The sequence below is a fragment of the Panthera onca genome, chromosome X (assembly GCF_046562875.1).
Source record: "Panthera onca isolate mPanOnc1 chromosome X, mPanOnc1 haplotype 2, whole genome shotgun sequence".
NCBI classification, from domain to species: domain Eukaryota; kingdom Metazoa; phylum Chordata; class Mammalia; order Carnivora; family Felidae; genus Panthera; species Panthera onca.
In genome coordinates, this window is record NC_138357.1 from 70160785 (window position 1) to 70184849 (window position 24065).

Sequence of the window (24065 nt, forward strand, 5' to 3'; positions counted from 1 at the left end):
GGATTTGGAAGCTTTAGGCACGAAGAGGAGCCTGAGGTGTCAGTCAGCATCTTAGGGAAAAGACACAATGGGATGCCACTGGCAAAGATCCCCCCAGTGCAACAGTGCCTATGATGTTTTTATACCAAATCTTTCTGGCTGGCACAGAAGGCAGCTGCGAATGTACCAATCCCCGAAATAGCATACCATCACTGACTGTGAGAGCAAAACTATTCAAGATCTCGTTATACATGAGGAAACTGAGGTCTGAATAGAAGGAGGAAGAGACTTGTCTGAGCCTGAACAGGGGGTTGATGGCTCCCCTGGGCTGAGAGAAAGAGAACAGGGGTATTTGTGGTCAGATGAGTGAGAAAAGTATGATTAGTACTTATAGATCAAACGTGTTTTCCTCTGGAGCTGAGAAGGTTCAGAAGCAAAAGCCCTGGGCAAAGAGTGAGGTAGATGGATCTAAATGGGTCATCATGGCAAGGAGGGCCTGAGATGGGTCAGAACAGCTGGGATCCAAATCAATCAGCACTAGTGTTCCTGTGAGGGTGTAATGTATGATGGTGTGTGTGTGTGTGTGTGTGTGTGTGTGTGTGTGTGTGTGTGTGTAAGTCAGCCTTTCTGGTAGGTGGTGAATAGGGGGTGGTGGGCCTAGGCTGTGTTTATATAAGCTTGTGGGGAGTTGCTGAGGAATACAGGTGAAGTCTTATTGCCAAGCCTTGCTCCATTAAATCCCACCATTTCCACTTGAGTTTGTAGTGCTGATGCCAAGTTATGTCCCCTGTTTACCCACTGGATTTGCTGGAGAGTGGTGCCATCATAGCCAAGGGTCCTCCTTCCAAGCACTGTCCTAAAGTGAAAGAGGGAGTGGTGAGGCCTAATATCCTTGTCTCTTGGGCCTGCAATCTGACAACAGTGGCAACAGCTACATCTATCTCTATATCCCATGTAGTCTCCCACACCTTGCTACCTACACTTGGCCAGACCATGTTCCTTTCAGGAATGCAGAAAAGCTTTTGGCACTTCCAGAAAGACTTCTCTCAGCCCAGTCTTTGAAAAAATCCAGCTTCTGCTGGGCAGGAGGCTCTGGACTCCATGGTGGAAGAAACAAAAAGGATACTGCTCACCATGTCCCAGATCAGGTGGTATAGGTACAATAAAGGCTTAATGAAAACAAGCTTATTGACTCATCCTTTCAATATACATTTATTGGGTCCCTGCTGTATATAAAATCCCTGTGTCAGGTACCCAGTTGTTCAAGGAACAAGGCAAAACTCCTGCCCCAGAGATGAGAGTCTGGGTGTGACAGTCATGCAAATTAACCCTCCTGAAGTGACAATTTAGCATACGAAAAGCTGTGGTAGGGGAAAGGACCCAGTATGTTTGTGTGCACTACAGAGGGGGAACAGGTGACTAAGGGCTGGGAGATCTGATAACAAGGAAGGATTTTTTATAGGGGTAGGAACACACAAGACCAGAAGGACAAGTGGAAGGCTGAATGAGGAAATAGTAGTTTCAAAGGAGTGCGAAGGCCCTGAAGTAGGGCAGAATTGAAAGTTCTTTTTGAGGACAGAAGGCAAATTTTAGACATGTTGTAGAAAGAGGTGAGGCTGTAGGAAAGAAACAGAGTCCAAGAGTTCAGGAGCAAGGTCTGAAGGAAGGTACAAGAGACAAAATCCTGAATACAAGGGGCTCTTACAGAATGATCTCATTTTGGATCTGGGCAATCCATAAAGATGTCTCCATTCCTGCTCTGGATTATGTCCTGAGCGCCCGTCCCAGTGAAGATTTCTATACTGTGTAAACTGGACCTTCTAAATGAACCACCTCTAGGGAATTATGGAGAAGGCCATCTAAGCTTTGTATTAGGGATATAGCTTTCAGCTGGGATTGCCTCCCTCACACCAGAATTTTTTTTAAAAGTATCCATTCTAATATGCTGCACTTCCTGGAGAAGAAACACTTTTGTGCTACTTGGTAGGAACATATTTTTGCCTGGGTTTTGTTTTGTTTGCTTGTTTTGTTTTATTTTGTTTTGTTTTTGCTTTGCTTTGCTTTGCTCTGCTCTGCTCTGCTTTCATGTGTGTGTGTGTGTGTGTGTGTGTGTGTGTGTGTGTGTGTTTGCTCCTTTGTTGTCTTTTGAGTACTGGGACCCTCCTAGATCACTGGAGAGCTCCTGAGAGGTGGATGCAAGGTTCCAGATCAACTATGTTAATACTCATGGCTGCCATTTACTGAGGGCTTATTATATATCAGACATTTTCTCATGTTTTTTTTTTTGTGAAAGAGAAAGAAAGAGAGGTCATGAATGAGCAAACAGAGGGAAGGCAGACAGAGAGGGAGACAGAGACTATGAAACAGGCTTTGCACCAGCAGTGCAAAGGCCAATGTGGAACTTGAACCCACAAACTGTGAGATCATGACCTGAGCCGAAGTCAGGCACACAACTGACCAAGCTCCCCAGGCACCCCTCTGTCATGTGGGTTTTAAACTGATAGTTATCTTTCCAACAGTCCTGCAAGTTGATTATCAGTCAAATGGTACAGAAGAGCAAACTGAGCCAGAGACTTCAAGTGATTTGCCCAAGGTGACACAGGTGATCAGTGACAAAGCTGGGACTAGACTGCAGGTCAGATTAGGATGTGGGCACAGTCTGTGTGTGCCACTCCAGCCCCTGGGAAGCCCTTCCCAGCCTAAATCAGGACTCTGTCTCCTGCCTCTAGTGTCCAGAGAGCCCTGCTGTCTCCATTACTATTTACCACTGCATAACAAATTACTCCAAAACAAAGCAGCTTAAAACGATGCACAGTTATTATCTTAGGAGTTTGTGGATCAGAAACCACCAAGGCTGTGACTTAACTGGATCCTCTACTTCCCATCTTTCACAAGGCTGCAATCAAGTCTCTGTCAAAAAAAAAAAAAAAAGTCTCTGTCAGCCGAGGGACTGTCGTCTCATTTAAAGACTCAACTGGGGAAAGATCCACTTCCAAGCTCACTCATGTGGCTATTGGCAGGATGTAGTTCCTCATGGGTTATTGGTCTGATGGTCTCAGTTCCTCTCTGGCTATTGGCCAGAGACTGCCATCAGCTCCTTGCCATGTGGCCCTCTTCATCAGAACAAGAACACAAGAAGAGCCAGAGAGAGAGAGAGAATGAATTTCTGCAAGATGAAAGTCACAGTCTTGGTCTAGCCTAACCCCAGAAATGGCATGCCATCACTTTTGCCAAATCTATTGGTTAGAAGCAAGTTATTAGGTTCAACCTACACTCAAGGGGAAGGGATTATACAGGGGCATGAGTTCCAGGATTCAGGGATCTGTAGAAGCCCTTTTAGAAGGCAACCTACCATACTTGCTCCCTGTACCCATTTCAGCAGAGTGAACCCCTGCAAGTATCGGGCACCTCAATGGAACTAAAGGTTGGTGGGTTACCTTGGACAGTGCTGCATGGTCTGGTTATCCCAGCCAGCTTCCAGTAGGCCCAATGGATGAATGGGTCTCATCAGGACTTGGGCCTGCCTGGTCCTGCCTTCTTCCCCATCTCCATCATTGAGACAGTCATTGAACCCGTAGGGTGTGGACAGCAGCTGGCAAAAGATCAGATGCCTGTGTGGATGGAACACTTGATCAGGGATGGGACCCAGAATGGTGTTCCTGGCCTCTCTTGCTAAAAGAGATGAGGAACCCACACTGAGATAGGGCCCACCTCAAAAGAACAAGTTTACAGGTGGGAAAGGGCTGGGTTTTTGGTTATCTGTAAAAGCTGTGGTGGTGTTCTTGCTTTTTCCCTCTGGGTTGGGATTCAGGGTTGTAGAACCCCCCCCCCAATGTACACTAGGAGGCCTCAGGGGACCATTTCTAAGGTGATGTGGGGGGGGGGGTCACCCATGCAGTAGGGGGAACTGCTCTGAAGCTGCCAGAAGACCTAGGATTATTCAGACACCAGGGAGGGGGACCTGCTTTAGGGAGGAGATGAGTGAGCATGAGTTGGGGATGATTTATATGTGCCCATGCTATCTAATTCAAAGGTAGAGAGGGATCTGAAGCACTTATGGCAAAGTGTTATTAGAATTGGGTGATGGCTTCTGTATTGTTCTCTCTGTTTTCTGCAACTTTGAAATATTTTAGCATAAAATACCCTAAAAGTGGAAAACACAAGAGAAGGGTGGCCTTTTGGAGCCCTTGCACCCCACATTTCCTCAGTGTGACTCAGAGCCAAATGCAGCAAGTCAAGGGGCCTGGTGGGCTCAGGTGTTTCCAAGGAACAAAACAGTTCCAATTAGGCCATGGTGGTATAGACTACAGGGGGCTGAACTCCTTTAGCAGAGTGGTAGCCAGGAGCAGAACAGTCCCAGAAAAGCCCAGGCTTTTCCCAGTTCCTGGAAGCACTCACCAGACTCAGTTCTTCCCCTGCTGCTATTTTAATGCAATACACACTAAGAACAGCTTACAAAGAGACATGGTGTCATAATATGAGATAAATTACCTGAGGTAAAGGACGAGGCCATGTACTGTAAGGGACTCTTTCCAAAGGTGGGGTGACTGTTGTTGTGGTGCTATTATAACTTAGTAGCTATCATGCCTCTAAAAGCCTTGAGTTCTGCAACATCTCCTCTCCTTCTGACCCAGCCTCCCTATCCCTCTACTCAGTACTCTCATCCCCCACCCTGATGACTGCCACTCAGTTGTGGCCCAACAGCCACCCTTTTTGAAATGTATGAAACCTGCACAATAATTACTCTCCATCAACACAGTCCTATCCCAAAAGTGGCTGAGAAACAAGCATTACTGTTCCAAGGCACAGGAGTACTACCTCCTATGGCTAAGTAATGTGGTAACCCCCCTCCCCAACACCACCTTCTCCCAACAACCCCACAAAAAAGAGGCAAACTGTAAACCACAGGAGATGCTGGTGTGGAAAAGGACAATAAATATTGTGAATCCAAAGGAATCAAGTGTGCTGCATTTATTTTAAACCTGGTGACTGAGAAACTGGGTAAATAGGGGCATGTGGCAGCAGAGGGGTCTTGATTACTGTTCATTGGTGTGTGTGGATCCTGTGGTCTCAGTTTCTGAGTTTCTGGTATTCTTCCCTACAGAGGTAAAGCAGAGTGACAATTGGGCCCTTGGGAGTTCTGTGGGAAGTGAGGCCTGGCTTGTGGTTCTCTGGGTCCAGCAGGAAGGGGAGGTTGTGCTGGCTTGGCTGTAAACACTGAGAGAGGCGGAGGCTGGCTCTGAGCTCTTACCCAAAGGACTTGGTGAAACATGCTCAGGCTCTCTGGATCTGGTTCTTCCAAGACCCTTGGGGGCCAGCAGGCTCTCTGGGCCAGCCTGTGTCATTGAATGCATTCTCCATGATGTTGGCAAAATACAGGAAGGGTACTGTGTCTTCAGCTGAGCCCGCCCTGTTATGGAAAATAGAGAAAAATCATTCTGGCCAGCACTGACACTCATTCTTCTTTCAAGTGTTTGTTGAAGGCCTACTATGTGCACACAAGGTTCAGTTTTTGGCACTGGGGATACAACAGTGAACTCTAGAGACCTAGATCCTGGCCCTCCTGGAGCTGATGATCTGTGATGCTGGAGGGAAATCAGACTTACCAGGTCTGGACTCAGCAGTAGCAGGCTGCCAGGGAGGTTCATGTTTTCTGTGAGTGTGATGTGCATGTTGTGTGTGAAGGGCGTTGTTGTCAGAGGCCAGCAGAGCTCTTCATTTCTGCTTGGTGTAGGGAGGCTAAGGGCCTATGCCTTTCTTGAAACTCCATCCCACCTCCTTGGCCCGGATTCCCACCATCCCATCCTGTAGATGAGTACACTGTGTCCAAGCATTCTCTGACACTCCTTCAAGTACTGAGATGTCTCATTGACTAATATGATTGTTTCCCTCTCCTCTCCCTCACTCTCCCTTAAACCCACTCTAACCAGGCATCCAGCTTCCCCACTCTAACATAGATGGTTAAATGACTAATTGAAAGTGATGGTTCCCAATTTTCAAATTACTCTATTATGAATATGTAAGACTTAAGGGAAGTCTGATTTGTGCATTATTTTAAGTTCTAATGAAATTCAAACCCAGGTCACTGTCGATTATACTTTCTCCCCACCAGCTCCCTCCTGATATCCAGAAACTCAGTTTCTAGACAGGAAGGCTCTGCCAAATTTCTGAAACTGCCCCTGAATTCACAATGAGCAGAGCCCCAGCTTTGCTGGGGATGCATAGTCAAACTCGAGGTTTCTCTTCCACGTGTTAGTGAAAGCCAAGGTAGGATAATTGAAAGAAGCACAGATATAGAAATTTGTGTCTCACAGAAACCCAAGACCTTTGTCTGTAATTTTTGAGAGTCAGGCTTCTCCATCAAGGCTCAAGCTCAACTCTTGGAACCCCTCCCAAGGTCCTGACCTTGATGATGTGTCCAGGGCTCCAAACAGGTTTTCCAGAACACTGCAGTGGGTCTTAAGACTGTGACATCTGAGCCCCCATGGCGCTGTTCCAGGAAGCATCAGTTTCCCCAGCCTGCTTCTAGTTTTGGTCTGTGGAAGCAGGAAGGAGGAGACTTTGGAGCTGCACAGTAGGGTAAGTATATTATAGTTGGTTAATCCTAGGTAAATTGACTCTCCAAAGAATCTGCACCAATTCACCCAACATCAGTGTGTGATACCAACATGACATCATTAATTTTTTAAATGTTTGTCCATTTGCAATTTGAAAAATGTAATTTCGCTATTTTATCTCCATTGTTGCCTGTGCTGTTGAGCTCCTATTCCTTTATATTGGCCATTTGTAGTGCTGTAAATGGCCTGTTCAATTTGTTGCTAACCTTTCTATTGCTATTTTTTTTTTGTGGATGTATGTTTCTTGAGTTGTTTCATCAGAGTTCTCTTTATATCCTAAATATGATTCTTTAATCTGTTCTAACTGAAAAACATATTTGCTCCCAGCATCTCACTTCCCTTTTCATTTTATTTCTTCTGTCTTCTCATATGACTGCTTTTCATTTGGGGTGTATATACTGGCTGCTTTATTTAGTTCCCACCACAGCCTTGCAAGGTTGTAATATTTGCCCCAATTTTCAAACTGGGAATACAAGACTTTGAGAAGGTGCAATGATTTACCCCCAGATGCTAATTGGAGATCCTAACCTTTGCGTGTGCAAGAATCAGAAGCCAAGTAATGAGTTGGGCTCATGGTAAGCTGTCAGCTAACACTAAGGCCCCTTCACACCTGCCTCCTGCCAGGCATAAAGGGAATAAAGTATGTAGCAAAACTAGCTCCTGTTTACCCACCAAGGAGTGTGCCTACTTTAACCCCCACAACAAGGTCTTGCAGAAGAATGAGACATGATATTGGGTCTGCTGGACAGAACACTGTAATGAGGGTAAGGAGATCTGAAGGCCAGACCCAGACCCATCACTGACTGTGACCTTGGCCAAGTAACTGACTCTCTCCTGGCCTCTTCTCTAAAATCAAAGCAATAGTTCTGATCCTCACTTCATGAGTTTGGGTGAAGGGGAATTCTTAGGCCCCAGCTGGGTTGTAAAAGAAGAAGATGTGCTATTCCTCCAGCAGTCATTTTGGCAGCCGATAGTCCTCCTCATTGCAAGCTCTCAGTTATTGCTAGTGTCTTCGTGATTTTCATGCAAATGGATGCTGGGCCAGGTCTGGAGGACAAATGACATCCAAAGCCCACCCCCAATGTGCCTGACCTCAAGGAAACAGCTGAGTGTTGGCTCTGGGCCCAGTTCAACACCTGTTGTTGTGGAAGGGGCATCCCACTTAATCCTCAAAGCCCTTCTGTGAGGCAGAAACTATTATTCCTATGAGCGTCTGTACTCATCCCCCCAAAAAGTGTAACAACATCAGTCCTCAACCCCTTGAGAATGCTTTGGAGAGTAATGAGGTAAATCTGACAGCACTGGGAGACATTAGGGAGCATGAAGCATGATACAAATCCAACTGATTAATGATCCAGTCAACTGCAGAAAGAACAACAACAACAACAGAGCTGTTTCTGGTCCATATGAGATAAATGGTAACTGTTATTACTATTCATTATTAAATGCCCACTGCTGATAATATGCCTGGCAGAGTTACAAATGCCAACTCCCAAAATCATGGCCCCTGTCCTCCAGGGAAATATGGCAAGTCACCGTTACTGGGCGCCAGGTTTTGCCTGGCACTCCTCTACATGTTTTATCCCATTTAGTTCTCATGGCAAATAGAGAACATAAGGATTATGATTTCTAGGTTTAGCTCCTGCCTCTAGGAAGAGATAGGTCATATTTCCCTCATCACCGCCAGAGGACACCTGTGAGTAAGTAACCCAAGGTCAACGCTTTGCAACCCATGCTCTGCGGTGTGTGCTGTGAATGGTTTATGGGTGTCCCTGAAACGTATATGGTCTTATCAGCTCTTGAGTGGCCAATGAGGGCCTAAGGCAGCCTCTTCTGTTCATATCAATGTTTCATACAAGTATTACTCCAATTTCCAATTGGTTAAGAATCACCAATATCAAGTTCCACCTTCACACACCATACACATCATCGTTATGTGCATTATCTTGTGTATAAAATAAACAAACAAACAAACAAATAAATAAAACAGAAGATGTATCCACTCCCCAAGTGGTGTAGAATTCATTTTTATTTCCGTTGTCATTGAGAGTATATTTAATGTAGCTGCTCACCAACCCATCTGCTCTATGAATTTCAGCAGAGTCCAAGTCCAGACCTGACGTCCTCAGCCTCCCATGAATCCTACTTCTCCATCTGTAATCCCTATCTTGGTGAATGGCAACCGCAGGCCACCAGTCACTCAAGCTGGAAACCTGAGTGTCATCCTTGGCTCCTCTTTGCCCTCCCCTGCCCTGGCCCACCTCCATAAGACCCATAGGACAGTGCTATCCTACCTTTCCTATGTGAAACATCCCTCAAATCATGCCCTTTGCCTCCACCACCTCTTCCACTAATTTTTAACACACATTTTAAAACCCACAAGTGAGAGGGCGTTCTGTCTGCCTGTCTTGTGTCTGTGACTGACACTAGGAGTGCCTGAAGATGGCCAGGGTTGAACAAAATTAGCTGACAGGGTCATGGATATAAGCAAAGCCCACGTTGGCCCCCACTGGTGAGATCTCAGTACATTTCCTCACACTGTAGTCACAGAAAAACCGAGTCCCTCTTTATAATTGGTGCAGGGAGGATGGTCTCCCAAGAGTGGAACTGGTCTTCACAAGTGTGCTCTCCCTTGAGATGGCTAAAATAGTGAGCTTCCCACCCTGGGAAGTGGAGGGCCCCATGCTGGAAGCCCTGGTGAGATACAGCTTTCCCCATACAGTAAGAAAACAGAAGATTAATGTGATTTGTTAAGGACGCCTATGACGTTTGCTCACTCATTATTCTCTGCCTGAAAGGCCCACCATTAGACTCCATCTTTTGCATGAGACCAGTGGTTTTCACACTGTGCTAGGAAGCTCCCCAGAGGTCTGCAGAATTGCCTCAGGAGATCATAAGGAGTAGTGGGTGAAGGGCACATCAGATGTAGTTCTTTTTTCCCACTGAGTTACCACCATCATTTTATTAGAGGAAATAATTCCCCTGTGGTGTGTGGTATTGGGTGAGATTGGACAGTGAGTAGTGGTGCAACTGTCTCTAGGCAACCGTGTCACCCAAGAATATTGACCCCCTTAATGTTTTAGCTCTTCTGGGTATGGGACTTCAAGTACAGAATCCCCATCCTTAAGGGAATGAGCTGACACACAGTAGGTCAGGATCCCATGGCTCCTAGCTTGGGACAGTGGTGCTTGGGCTGCACTGCTGTAGTGGAAGGGCTCTTGCCTTGCATTGACCAGGGATTGGGTCTTGGCTCTGGATCCCTTGCTGGTGATGTGACCTCAGAATTCAGCTCACACCACTCCCCTTGTTTGGGATGATTGGAGAATAAAACAAATAACGTGTAAAGCCCCAGTAACACAGCAGGGTGTGTAATGTTTGGCAGAGCTGAGGACAAACGTTGCCACCTTCCTAAGGCTGCTCAGAATTCACTGGGATAAAGCACTAGAGAGAATGAGGGTAGATGAGGCAAAAAACAGGCTTAATCTCTTGCTCACTTGCACACTCCAATGGCCATCTGTTCACCATAAGAGCCAGGAGATCCTGATGATCCCATCCCCTCTCCTGAGGAACTGTCCACTTTCCTCCCCTACCTGAGCCATCTGCTTGGGTTCAGGAATTGTGACATGGTATAGTTAGGGGCGGGGGTAAGGCAGGAGTACGCAATGAAGGAGAGCTCAGAACTTGGGTTCAGTCATATTTTAGAAGCAAAGATGGAAAACTGATGATCCACACCTTCCTTTACTGCCGAACTCTCTGTCTCTTTCCACATGTAATTGCCTTTGTGTGCTCTGACTCTTCATCTGAATATTCAAGGGGTAATGGGGCCCCTCTTAAAATTTACAAGTTGACTTGTTCCTAGTCATAGCAGACAGGAGGCATATTTGAGGTTTTGCAGCTGATTCTGAGCCCTCCATAGCCAGAGCAGAATCAGAAGGCTTAAGGATGTGCACAGCTAGGAGAACATGACTTGCTGAAAACCCAGGTAATCACTTCTACAAGTGCCGAGCCCACAGAGGAGGAAGGACTTGCTCAAGGTCAGCCGGAGAGATCATGGTCCCCCAAACAGGAAGAATAGGGATGTTAATGGGGAGGCATAAGGAGAATATCTTGTGAGTCTGGGGATGGCAGAGGAAAGTACCTTTTGCTGTGAGGCTGTGGAACCCAAAAGCCTGTACAAAGTAGGAGACAGGGAAGGCCACGTGGCTCATCAAAACTAAGAGACGCTGAGGTGGGTGATGGTAACCGAGGTTATATCAACAGCAGAGGTACTTCTTTCAAGAGATGATGTGTCTGGGTGATGGTCAGTCAGCATCTGGTGGGTAGTGGGTAGGTGGCTCTGGGCCTGGGGTGGGGCCTTGAAAAATAAAATTCTCAGATTTGGGAATCCGTAGACAAGGTGGGCTTGTGCTGAGGATGAGGAACAGAAGTGAGGGCTCCTTGTTGACAGGTCCTGCTTTGTTAAATGCTATCTCTGCTGCTTGGGCTTTGAGTGGCTGCCGAGTTGTGCCCTATGTTTATCCACCAGATTTTATAGTAATATTTCTTGTTTCCACAAATATTCATATCCTAAACACACACACACACGCACGCGCACATGCAGAGGTGCATTGTGCACATGCATGCATAGACTCTCCCTGACAATCCCCGTCATGTCCGGTGACTGATGTGACAGCCGCTATGAAGGAATGAATGCCCAACAGTCTCTCCAGCCCTTAAGAGTTGGAGTTCCTCCCCCTTTTTGGAAAGGACAGATCCAGGATGTGGAGAAGCAGTGATATGGAGCTGAGCATCCGCACTGAATTAGGGGCCAGGTTAGGAGAACAGAGGCATTGTAGGAAGATGGGTGGTTCCTAGGCCACCAGGAATGGCTGCTGAGACACCAGACCTAAAGCAAACCTGTCACACTAAGTCAACATCTTCCTCTGTTCTGTACCTATGGGTCCCACCTTGGCTACCCATCAGGGATGTAGGAAAAGGGCTATGAAAGGGCTGTGGGACTCCCAAATGTTGTTTTGTACCTGAACCCTACCCCACCTGAGCTTCTTAATGTTTAAAGACATTGGACCTCTGATCAACTAAAGGACAATTAGTTCACACAGCACACCCTGTACAAGTACTTTTTTCTCTCCTGGATTTGTACAGGTGACTATGTGAGTCAGGGGAAAAGAATATTTTGGTGTTCCTGTGTGCTAGTTAGGTTTTTTGATATTAAAGAGCACATCCTATATCTTTGTCTGTTGGACTTGTGATTCTAGGTGTTGCAATATCTAACAGGGCTTCTACATGTTGTTGGGTTAGAGGGACAAATATGCTCCAATCACTCTGACAGACTTACTCTTCTGACATTATGTTGCAGTACATAACAAGGCCACCATGGGAAGGGGAAAAAAACACTCATCATGAACATGAACAATCCATAGTTAGGGAAGAGGTTGCCTGTTGAAGAGGCTCAGTCTTGTGCCTGAGTCAGGGGTCTTGGGAGTTGACTATATGTATACGGGTCTAAGAGTTTTTCTTAGGATACAAAGATTCTTTTTGCATGTGTCCCTCCCCCTCTCCTTTATATCAGCACTGCCCGGTTATTCTCAGATATGAAGAGTGTGTGTGGTGTTGGGTCATCCTTGCAGTCATTTCCCTCATCAGGGTCACTGCTTTCCACTGTGAAAAGTTCACTCTTTATTGGCTGAACTCTGTTGCAATGGTGACTGAGAAACCAGCAGAACTGCTCCAAGAAGGAGGGTGTATAGCCTATAGAGCCAAGTAAGATGCTAGCTCCCTCCCTCTGCCACCCTCCCACCACAACTGATAACCCCTAGTTCACCTGAGGCTGGCATCAGCATTGCAAGTTACATTGTTGAAAAGTTGAAGCAGAAACACTCAAGTGTTCCAGCATTTATTTCAGGGCCAGTGACCAAAAAACTGGGGAAAGCAAGGGCATGTGGCAGCTGAGGGGGCTCCATCACCATTCATGGGTCTGCCTGTGGCCCCTGTGAACTCAGTTTCCAAGTGTCTGGTATCCTCCCCTACAAAGGCAAAGCAGAATGGCAACTGGACCCTTGGTAACTCTGGGGAAGTGAGGCCAGGCCTGGGGGCTCTCTGGGTCAAGTAGAAGGGGTGGTGTGCTGGCTTGGCTGTGAGCAGTGAGAGGCAGAGGCTGGCTCTGAGCTCTCACCTGAAGGACCTGGTGAAATGTGCCAGGACTCTCTGGAACCAGCTCCTCCAAGATCCTTGGGGACCAGCAGGCTCTCTGGGTGAGCTTGTGCCATTGGGTGGGTTCTCTACGGTGTCAAACAAAAAACCAAATTCCTTGGTGTCTTTCACATTCTGAAAAACAAACAGAGCAAGAGTAGATAGCCTCATCCTAGTGGTCCCCATGTTCCCTGACATTCATTAACTCATTTAGTAAGTATTGTGTGCATCCTTGGCCCTATTCCAGGTGTTAGGGATACAGCTGGGACTGCTGTAGCCCACACTCCAGCCCCCTGGGGCTGACATCCCATGGTAAGAGGGAAAGCAGACTCACCAGGTCAGGAGGTGGAAGGAAAGGAGTGAAGATCATGCTTCCAGGAGAGTGTGATGTGCCAGAAGTGATGGACAGGACTTCCTTGAAGAGACCAGCTGAACTCCTCACTCTGCTTCATGCAAACAGGCTAAGGGCCTGGCCCCTCCACGCCCCTCTAGCCCCTCTGGCCCTGTCCTGTCCTTCCTCCCTCCCACAGCTGAGTGCACTGTGCTCAAGCAGTGGATACATTTCTGGCATGTGACATCCCCTCTGTTCCTGAGTCTTTACTCCCACCCCTCCTGAGTCTTTTTCTTTTTCTTATTTTCTCTGAACTTCCCAGCAGGCTCAAGCCAGGTTTCTACTTGCTGACCGAAAAATCAGAGGTGTTCAGGCAGATGGTGAGTTGTCATTTGGTGGGGATGCCATAGACAGGAGTGTTCATTTGGGCCTTCCCTACATGGGAGAGATTCATAAGATTACGTACATCAAAGCTCTGGGGAGGTGTATGGGTCCAAACGAGTTATCAAAGCAAGGAGGGTGAGCTAGGTGATGGCATCCATAGTCCAATCAACAGCAGAGCTTTTCCTCTCAGAGGGTTATGTGAGATGCCATGGCTGTGAATCAGCATCTGATGGGTAATGGACAGGTGGTTTGAGGCCTAGAGAGCTTGGAAAATGTGAGGGACGGGGGTGGGGGGGGCTGCTATGCTGGGCCAAGTTGAAAGCAGAATAATTAAGGTAAGAGCTCATCGTTGCCTACCTCTGCCATATGAAATTTCATCTTTGACACTTGGGTTACAAGTGAAGCTGTGTAGTTATGCCCCCTTTTTACCACTAAGAACTATGAGAGTCTGTGCCACTGAATTCAGGGGAACTCCCTTGCAAACAGTACCTGGATGGGAAAGAGGAAGGAGGTGGGCTCAGAATCTTTTATTTGGTTTTTGAGAAATAGCATTGTTTAGGAAAGCATCTCTTACATAGCTGTGAGGATACAGGGCTAATCTTCTCTGGGAGCCTATCAATGGGCCATGACCTGGGGTCATAGAAATGAATGAAGCTGGGTTGCTACTTCAAGCCACTCTGTGGGAGAGAAGCCAAGAAAAGGATGATTACAGTAGAGAACAATGGAAGTAACTTTACATGGCTATGGGAGGAACAAGAAGTGACAACCATCCAGCCTTGGGAATTAGAATAGAGTCTTCGAGATTTCCCAGAGGAGGCATGCCTAAAATGAGTGAGGGAAAAAGTTGACCAGGAAATAGAGAAAGAGGAGTGCTTCGCAAGCGGGATCCCAGGGCAATAAAGTGAGTTTTTGTAACTGCAAAATCAGTAGACCCTGTTCTGGGGATTAAGTAGAAGTCACGGTCAGTCATGAGGAGTATAAAATTGTGCCACACAGAGGTACTGAACCCTGGTGTTTCAGAAGCAAAAGGTGTGTGTGTGTGTGTGTGTGTGTGTGTGTGTGTGTGTGTATTTAGATTTGACAACAGTCCATTGATTATTTTTCCTTTGTGATTCATACTTTTTGAATGAATGTTCTACCTAAGATACCTTTGCCTAACTTCACGACACACAAAATTTTCTCTCATGTTGTCTTGCAGATCTTCAATTTTACAATTTGCACTTAGATCTATGATTTATTTTGAGTTAATTTCTTTTTTTTTTAATTTTCTTTAACGTTTATTTATTTTTGAGACAGAGAGAGACAGAGCATGAACTGGGGAGGGTCAGAGAGAGGGAGACACAGAATCTGAAACAGGCTCCAGGCTCTGAGCTGTCAGCACAGAGCCCGATGCGGGGCTTGAACTCACGGACCGCGAGATCATGACCTGAGCCGAAGTCGGCGGCTTAACCGACTGAGCCACCCAGGCGCCACTGAGTTAATTTCTGCATATAGCATGAGGTACTGAAGTTTGCTTGTGCTTTCTTTTTCCATATGGAGATACACTTTTCCCAGCAGCATTAATTAATTATTTGATAAATTAATCATCCTAGAACCTTTGTCACACATCAACTTACCATATATAGTTAAGTCTATTTCTGGGCTTTCTATTTTATCCTTTCATCCATATGTCTATTTTTATGATGATACCACACTGTCATGGTTACCATGCCTTTATATTAAGTCAGGGAATTTGGTAGTGTAAGTCCTCCATCTCTGTTCTTTTCCAAATGGCCTTGGCTATTTTATGTCCTTTGCATTTCCATATGAGTTTTAGAAATTGCTTTTCATTTTGATTATGATTATGGCAAATCCCTAGATGAATTACTAGAGAATTGTCATCTTAAAACTTTTTGAGTCTTCTGATCCATGAACATATCTCCATTTATTGAACACTTCTTTAATTTCTTTCAGCAATATTTTATAGGTATCTGTGTACCAGTCTTGCACAGGTTACACCAAAATTCTCAGTAGGTATTCTATTTATTTTACTGCTATCATAAGTGGCATTGAAGAAAATTTCTATCTCCAGGTATTTGTTTCTGGTATCTTGGAATAAAAAGGACTTTTTGTTATATTGACTTTCTGTCCTGCGACCTTATTAAATTGTTTCTTAGATCTGGGAGATGATTTCTGAGTTTCTTTCCCCCTAGATTACTATTTTCTCTATAGACAATCATGCTTTGTGAAAATAAAGACAGTTTTGACTTTCTTCCTTTTCTATCTGCATGCCTTTTGTTTCTTTTTATCTCATCAAATAGAACCTCAAATGTAATGTCAAATTGACACAGTAAGAGTGGACATTCTGCAATATTTCTAAACTTATGGGAGAAGCATTCAGTCTTTCACCATCAAGTATGATGCCAACAGCAGGTTTTTTTGGTAGACTAACTTTATCAGGTTGAAGATGCTCCCTTATGCTCTTAAGTTACTAGATGTTTTTATTGTGATTGGATATTCTATATTATCAAATGATTGTTCTGTCATATTGTGATAATCATTGATTTTCTTTCATTCCCTTAGTATGGCAAAGCAGTGATGTAGTTTTTAAATGTTAAAATGACCTTGGGGGTGCCTGGGTGGCTCAGTCAGTTGAGCGTCCAACTCTTGATTTCTTTCAGCTCAGGTCATGATACCAAGGTCGTGGGATCAAGCCTCATTGGGCTTCACACACAGCATGGAGCCTACTTAAGATTCTCTCTCCCTTTGCCCCCTCCCCCACTTGGGTGCTTTCACTCTTTCTCAATAAAATAAAATAAAATAAAATAAAATAAAATAAAATAACCTTGTATTCCTAGGAAAAACTGTGCCTGGTCATGGATTATACCATTCAGATATCATTGGATTCAAATTTCTAAAATTTCATGAGTAAGTTTTACATCTATGTTCATCAGGGATACTGGTCTGTAGTGCTTTCTTTCCCTTGTAATGTCATTTTCCATTTTTATTTTTTATTTTTTTGTATAAAAGTAATGCTGCCCTCATGAAATGAACTGGCAAGTGTTCCTCCTGGATTTTCTGGAAAAGCTCTGTAGGACTGCTAGTATTTTTCTTTTCTTTTCTTTTAAATGTGTGATACTGTTCACCAGCGAAGCTATCTAGGACTGAAGTTTTCTTTATGAAAAAAATCTTGAATTACAAATTCAATTTTCACATATTGGTGTATTTTCTAGTTTTTCTCCTGCTACTAATTTCTAGTTTCATTCCATTGTGATTGGGAAAAATGCTTTGCATGATTTCCATCTCTTGAAACTTATTAATACTTGTTTTGTTGACTAACATAAGGTCTCTGCTGGAGAATGTTCCAGATGTACTAGAGAAAAGTGTGTATGTTTTTGTTTGTTTTGGAATGGAGTTCTCTGTATGTTTGTTAGATACAATTGTTCTATAGGGTGGTCCAAGTCCTACATTTCCTTTTTGATCTTCTGTGTGGTAGTTCTAACCATTACTAGAAGTGACTATTGAAGTCTCCTATCATTGTAGAGCTGACCATGTGTTCCTTCAATTCTGTGCATGTTTTCTTCATATATTTTGGAGTTCTGATATTTGGTGCAAATATGGTTATAATTATGATGTATTCCTGGTTCATTGACCCTTTTATCATTATAAAATGACCTTCCTTGTCTCTTTTGACAGTATAGCTCCTTTTATTTTAGTTACTATTTACAGGGAAAATCTTTACCCATCCTTTCACTTTCACCTTCTGTGTGTCCTTGTACCTTAAGTGAGTTTCCAGTAGATAGCATTTAGTTGGATCATTTAAAAAAAATCCATTCTGCCCATCTATGTCTTTCAGTTGGAGAGTTTAATGCATTTAATAACATTTAAAGTAAGTGCTAGTAGGGAAACACTTTTTTTCATTTCGTTATTTGTTTTCTGTATTCCTTACAGTTTGTCCCTTATTTCCTCCATTACTTTCTTCCTTATGTCTAGTTACTTTTTGTAGTTTCACATTTAGATTTCTTCTTGTTTTTCTGTGTGTACACTCAATAGATATTTTCTTTGTGCCTACTACAGGGATTGCATAAAACATCCTGAAGTATAACAATCTATCTTAAATTAATCCCAATTTAACTTCAATTGCACACAAACTCTAGCCCTTTACAGTTTAACCTCCATTTTTATATGATTGATTTCACAAATTTTATTTCATTTTTTTTCAATATATGAAATTTATTGTCAAATTGGTTTCCATACAACACCCAGTGCTCATCCCAAAAGGTGCCCTCCTCAATACCCATCACCCACCCTCCCCTCCCTCCCACCCCCCATCAACCCTCAGTTTGTTCTCAGTTTTTAAGAGTCTCTTATGCTTTGGTTCTCTCCCAATCTAACCTCTTTTTTTTTTTCCTTCCCCTCCTCATGGGTTTCTGTTAAGTTTCTCAGGATCCACATAAGAGTGAAAACATATGGTATCTGTCTTTCTCTGTGTGGCTTATTTCACTTAGCATCATATTCTCCAGTTCCATCCATGTTGCTACAAAGGGCCATATTTCGTTCTTTCTCATTGCTATGTAGTACTCCATTGTGTATATAAACCACAATTTCCTTATCCATTCATCAGTTGATGGACATTTAGGCTCTTTCCATAATTTGGCTATTGTTGAGAGTGCTGCTATAAACATTGGGGTACAAGTGCCCCTATGCACCAGCACTCCTGTATCCCTTGGGTAAATTCCTAGCAGTGCTTTGCTGGGTCATAGGGTAGGTCTATTTTTAATTTTCTGAGGAACCTCCACACTGCTTTCCAGAGTGGCTGCACCAATTTGCATTCCCACCAACAGTGCAAGAGGGTTCCCATTTCTCCACATCCTCGCCAGCATCTATAGTCTCCTGATTTCCTCATTTTGGCCACTCTGACTGGAGTGAGGTGATATCTGAGTGTGGTTTTGATTTGTATTTCCCTGATGAGGAGCGACGTTGAGCATCTTTTCATGTGCCTGTTGGCCATCCGGATGTCTTCTTTAGAGAAGTGTCTATTCATGTTTTCTGCCCATTTCTTCACTGGGTTATTTGTTTTTTGGGTGTGGAGCTTGGTGAGCTCTTTATAGATTTTGGATACTAGCCCTTTGTCCGATATGTCATTTGCAAATATCTTTTCCCATTCCGTTGGTTGCCTTTTAGTTTTGTTGGTTGTTTCCTTTGCTGTGCAGAAGCTTTTGATCTTCATAAGGTCCCAGTAATTCACTTTTGCTTTTAATTCCCTTGCCTTTGGGGATGTGTCGAGTAAGAGATTGCTACAACTGAGGTCAGGGAGGTCTTTTACTGCTTTCTCCTCTAGGGTTTTGATGGTTTCCTGTCTCACATTCAGGTCCTTTATCCATTTTGAGTTTATTTTTGTGAATGGTGTGAGAAAGTGGTCTAGTTTCAACCTTCTGCATGTTGCTGTCCAGTTCTCCCAGCACCATTTGTTAAAGAGACTGTCTTTTTTCCATTGGATGTTCTTTCCTGCTTTCTCAAAGATTAGTTGGCCATATGTTTGTGGGTCTAGTTCTGGGGTTTCTATTCTATTCCATTGGTCTATGTGTCTGTTTTTGTGCCAATACCATGCTGTCTTGATGATGACAGCTTTGGAGTAGAGGCTAAAGTCTGGGATTGTGCTGCCTCCTGCTTTGGCCTTCTTCTTCAAAATTACTTTGGCTATTCGGGGCCTTTTGTGGTTCCATATGAATTTTAGAATTGCTTCTTCTAGTTTCGAGAAGAATGCTGGTGCAATTTTGATTGGGATTGCATTGAATGTGTAGATAGCTTTGGGTAGTATGGACATTTTGGCAATATTTATTCTTCCCATCCATGAGCAGGGAATGTCTTTCCATTTCTTTATATCTTCTTCAATTACCTTCATAAGCTTTCTATAGTTTTCAGCATACAGATCTTTTACATCTTTGGTTAGATTTATTCCTAGGTATTTTATGCTTCTTGGTGCAATTGTGAATGGGATCAGTTTCTTTATTTGTCTTTCTGTTGCTTCATTGTTAGTGTATAAGAATGCAACTGATTTCTGTACATTGATTTTGTATCCTGCAACTTTGCTGAATTCATGTATCAGTTCTAGCAGACTTTTGGTGGAGTCTATCGGATTTTCCATGTATAATATCATGTCATCTGCAAAAAGCGAAAGCTTGACTTCATCCTTGCCAATTTTGATGCCTTTGATTTCCTTTTGTTGTCTGATTGCTGATGCTAGAACTTCCAGCACTATGTTAAACAACAGCGGTGAGAGTGGACATCCCTGTCGTGTTCCTGATCTCAGGGAAAAAGCTCTCAGTTTTTCCCCATTGAGGATGATGTTAGCTGTGGGCTTTTCATAAACGGCTTTGATGATGTTTAAGTATGTTCCTTCTTCCCGACTTTCTCAAGGGTTTTTATTAAGAAAGGGTGCTGGATTTTGTCAAAGGCCTTTTCTGCATCGATTGACAGGATCATATGGTTCCTCTCTTTTCTTTTATTAATGTGATGTATCACGTTGATTGATTTGCGAATGTTGAACCAGCCCTGCATCCCAGGAATGAATCCCACTTGATCATGGTGAATCATTCTTTTTATATGCTGTTGAATTCGATTTGCTAGTATCTTATTGAGAATGTTTGCATCTATATTCATCAGGGATATTGGCCTGTAGTTCTCTTTTTTTACTGGGTCTCTGTCTGGTTTAGGAATCAAAGTCATACTGGCTTCATAGAATGAGTCTGGAAGTTTCCCTTCCCTTTCTATTTCTTGGAATAGCTTGAGAAGGATAGGTATTATCTCTGCTTTAAACGTCTGGTAGAACTCCCCTGGGAAGCCATCTGGTCCTGGACTCTTATTTGTTGGGAGATTTTTGATAACCGATTCAATTTCTTCGCTGGTTATGGGTCTGTTCAAGCTTTCTATTTCCTCCTGATTGAGTTTTGGAAGAGTGTGGGTGTTTAGGAATTTGTCCATTTCTTCCAGGTTGTCCAATTTGTTGGCATCTAATTTTTCATAGTATTCCCTGATAATTGTTTGTATCTCTGTGGGATTGGTTGTAATAATTCCATTTTCATTTATGATTTTATCTATTTGGGTCATCTCCCTTTTCTTTTTGAGAAGCCTGGCTAGAGGTTTGTCAATTTTGTTTATTTTTTCAAAAAACCAACTCTTGGTTTCGTTGATCTGCTCTACAGTTTTTTTAGATTCTATATTGTTTATTTCTGCTCTGATCTTTATTATTTCTCTTCTTCTGCTGATTTTAGGCTGTCTTTGCTCTTCTGCTTCTATTTCCTTTAGGTGTGCTGCTAGATTTTGTATTTGGGATTTTTCTTGTTTCTTGAGATAGGCCTGGATTGCAATGTATTTTCTTCTCAGTACTACCTTCACTGCATCCCAAAGCATTTGTGTTGTTGTATTTTCATTTTCATTTATTTCCATATATTTTTAAATTTCTTCTCTAATTGCCTGGTTGACACATTCATTCTTTTGTAGGGTGTTCTTTAACCTCCATGCTTTTGGAGGTTTTCCAGACTTTTTCCTGTGGTTGATTTCAAGCTTCATAGCATTGTGTCTGAAAGTGTGCATGGTATGATCTCAATTCTTGTACACTTATGAAGGGCTGCTTGGTGACCCAGTATGTGATCTGTCTTGGAGAATGTTCCATGTGCACTCGAGAAGGTGCAATATTCTATTGCTTTGGGATGCAGAGTTAAATATATCTGTCAAGTCCATCTGATCCAATGTACCATTCACGGCCCTTGTTTCTTTATTGACCATGTGTCTAGATGATCTATCCATTTCTGTAAGTGGAGTATTAAAGTCCCCTGCAATTACCACATTCTTATCAATAAGGTTGCTTATGTTTATGAGTAATTGTTTTTTATATTTGGGGGCTCCAGTATTCGACGCATAGACATTTATAATTGTTAGCTCTTCCTGGTGTATAGACCCTGTAATTATTATATAATGCCCTTCTTCATCTCTTGTTACAGCCTTTAATTTAAAGTCTAGTTTGTCTGATATAAGTATGGCTACTCCAGCTTTCTTTTGGCTTCCAGTAGCGTGATAAATAGTTCTCCATCCCCTCACTCTCAATCTAAAGGTGTCCTCCGATCTAAAATGAGTCTCTTATAGACAGCAAATAGATGGGTCTTGTTTTTTTATCCATTCTGATACCCTATGTCTTTTGGTTGGTGCATTTAATCCATTTACATTCAGTGTTATTATAGAAAGATACGGGTTTAGAGTCATTGTGATGTCTGTATGTTTTATGCTTGTAGTGATGTCTCTGGTACTTTGTCTCACAGGATCCCCCTTAGGATCTCTTGTAGGGCTGGTTTCGTGGTGACAAATTCCTTCAGTTTTTGTTTGTTTGGGAAGACCTTTATCTCTCCTTCTATTCTAAATGACAGACTTGCTGGATAAAGGATTCTCGGCTGCATATTTTTCCTGTTCAGTACATTAAAGATCTCGTGCCAAGCCTTTCTGGCCTGCCAAGTTTCAAAAGAGAGATCAGTCACGAGTCTTATAGGTCTCCCTTTATATGTGAGGGCACGTTTATCCCTTGCTGCTTTCAGAATTTTCTCTTTATCCTTGTATTTTGCCAGTTTCACTATGATATGTCGTGCAGAAGATCGATTCAAGTTACGTCTGAAGGGAGTTCTCTGTGCCTCTTGGATTTCAATGCCTTTTTCCTTCCCCAGTTCAGGGAAGTTCTCAGCTATTATTTCTTCAAGTACACCTTCAGCACCTTTCCCTCTCTCTTCCTCCTCTGGGATACCACTTATGCGTATATTATTTCTTTTTAGTGTATCACTTAGTTCTCTAATTTTCCCCTCATACTCCTGGATTTTTTTATCTCTCTTTTTCTCAGCTTCCTCTTTTTCCCTAACTTTATCTTCTAGTTCACCTATTCTCTCCTCTGCCTCTTTAATCCGAGCTGTCGTTGTTTCCATTTTGTTTTGCATTTCGTTTAAAGCGTTTTTCGGCTCCTCCTGACTACTCCTTAGTGCCTTGATCTCTGTAGCAAGAGATTCTCTGCTGTCCTCTATACTGTTTTCAAGCCCAGCGATTAATTTTATGACTATTATTCTAAATTCACTTTCTGTTATATTATTTAAATCCTTTTTGATCAGTTCATTAGCTGTTGTTATTTCCTGGAGATTCTTCTGAGGGGAATTCTTCCATTTGGTCATTTTGGATAGTCCCTGGAGTGGTGGGGACCTGCAGGGCACTTCCCCTGTGCTGTGGTGTATAACTGGAGTTGGTGGGCGGGGCCGCAGTCAGACCTGATGTCTGCCCCCAGCCCACCCGCTGGGGCCACAGTCAGACTGGTGTGTGCCTTCTCTTCCCCTCTCCTAGGGGCGGGATTCACTGTGGGGTGGCATGGCCCGTCTGGGCTACTTGCACACTGCCAGGCTTGTGGTGCTGGGGATCTGGCATATTAGCTGGGGTGGGTAGGAAGGTGCACGGGGGCAGGAGGCGCAGGCTTAGCTCGCTTCTCCTTAGGTGATCCACTTCAGGAGGGGCCCTGTGGCAGCGGGAGGGAGTCAGACCCGCTGCTGGAGGGGTGGCTCCACAGAAGCACAGCGATGGGTGTTTGCGTGGAGCAAGCAAGTTCCCTGGCAGGAACTGGTTCCCTTTGGGATTTTGGCTGGGGGATGGGGGAGGGAGATGGCGCTGGCGAGCGCCTTTGTTCCCCCGCCAAACTGAGCTCTGTTGTCCCGGGGCTCAGCAACTCTCCCTCCCTTTGTCCTCCAGCCTTCCCGCTTTCAGAGCAGAGCTGTTAACTTATGACCTCCCAGACGCTAAGTCGCGCTTGCTGTCGGAACACTCCGTCCAGCCCCTCTGCTTTTGCAAGCCAGACTCGGGGGCTCTGCTTGGCTGGCGGGCCGCCCCTCTACCCCCGGCTCCCTCCCACCAGTCCGTGTAGCGCGCATCGCCTCGCCGCCCTTCCTACCCTCTTCCATGGGCCTCTCGTCTGTGCTTGGCTCCGGATACTCCGTTCTGCTAGTCTTCTGGTGGTTTTCTGGGTTAGTTAGGCAGGTGTAGGTGGAATCTAAGTGATCAGCAGGACACGCGGTGAGCCCAGCCTCACAAATTTTATATTTATATATTATGTACCTATTGACATGGGCTTATTATTTTTATGCATTTGTCGTTCATACTCTATAGAAAACAAAATAGAGTTACAAATGAAAATTACAATAACATACGTTTTTATGTGCCCATATATTTACCTTTACTGGATAATTTATATTATCATATGGCTTCAAATTACTGTCTAGAGTCCTTTAGTTTCCACTTGAAGGACTCCCTTTAACATATCTTGGATGGCAGGCCTAGTGGTAATGAACTCCATCAGCTTTTGTTTCTTTCAGAACGTCTTCTTTGTCATTTTGAGGAACAGTGTTGCTGGATATAGTGTTCTTGGTTGACAGTGTTTTTCTTTCAGGACTTAAATATATCATCTCACTACCTTCTGGACTTCAAGGGTTCTGCTGAGAAATTTGCTAATAGTCTTCTTAGGGGTCCCTTATACATAATGAACCACTTTTCTCTTGCTCTTTTGAAGA

General features: G+C 43.9%; 1 protein-coding gene across 1 annotated transcript in view; it reads left to right on the plus strand.

Annotated features, from left to right (window-relative positions):
- Positions 1 to 13427: 13427 nt before the first annotated feature.
- LOC145713618 (doublesex- and mab-3-related transcription factor C2-like) overlaps positions 13428 to 24065 on the plus strand; it is a 35609-nt gene continuing 24971 nt past the window's right edge. The window contains exon 1 of the mRNA XM_081792499.1: positions 13428 to 13496. The gene's annotated coding sequence lies outside the window, so the exon portion shown is untranslated. The remainder of the gene's footprint in view (positions 13497 to 24065) is intronic.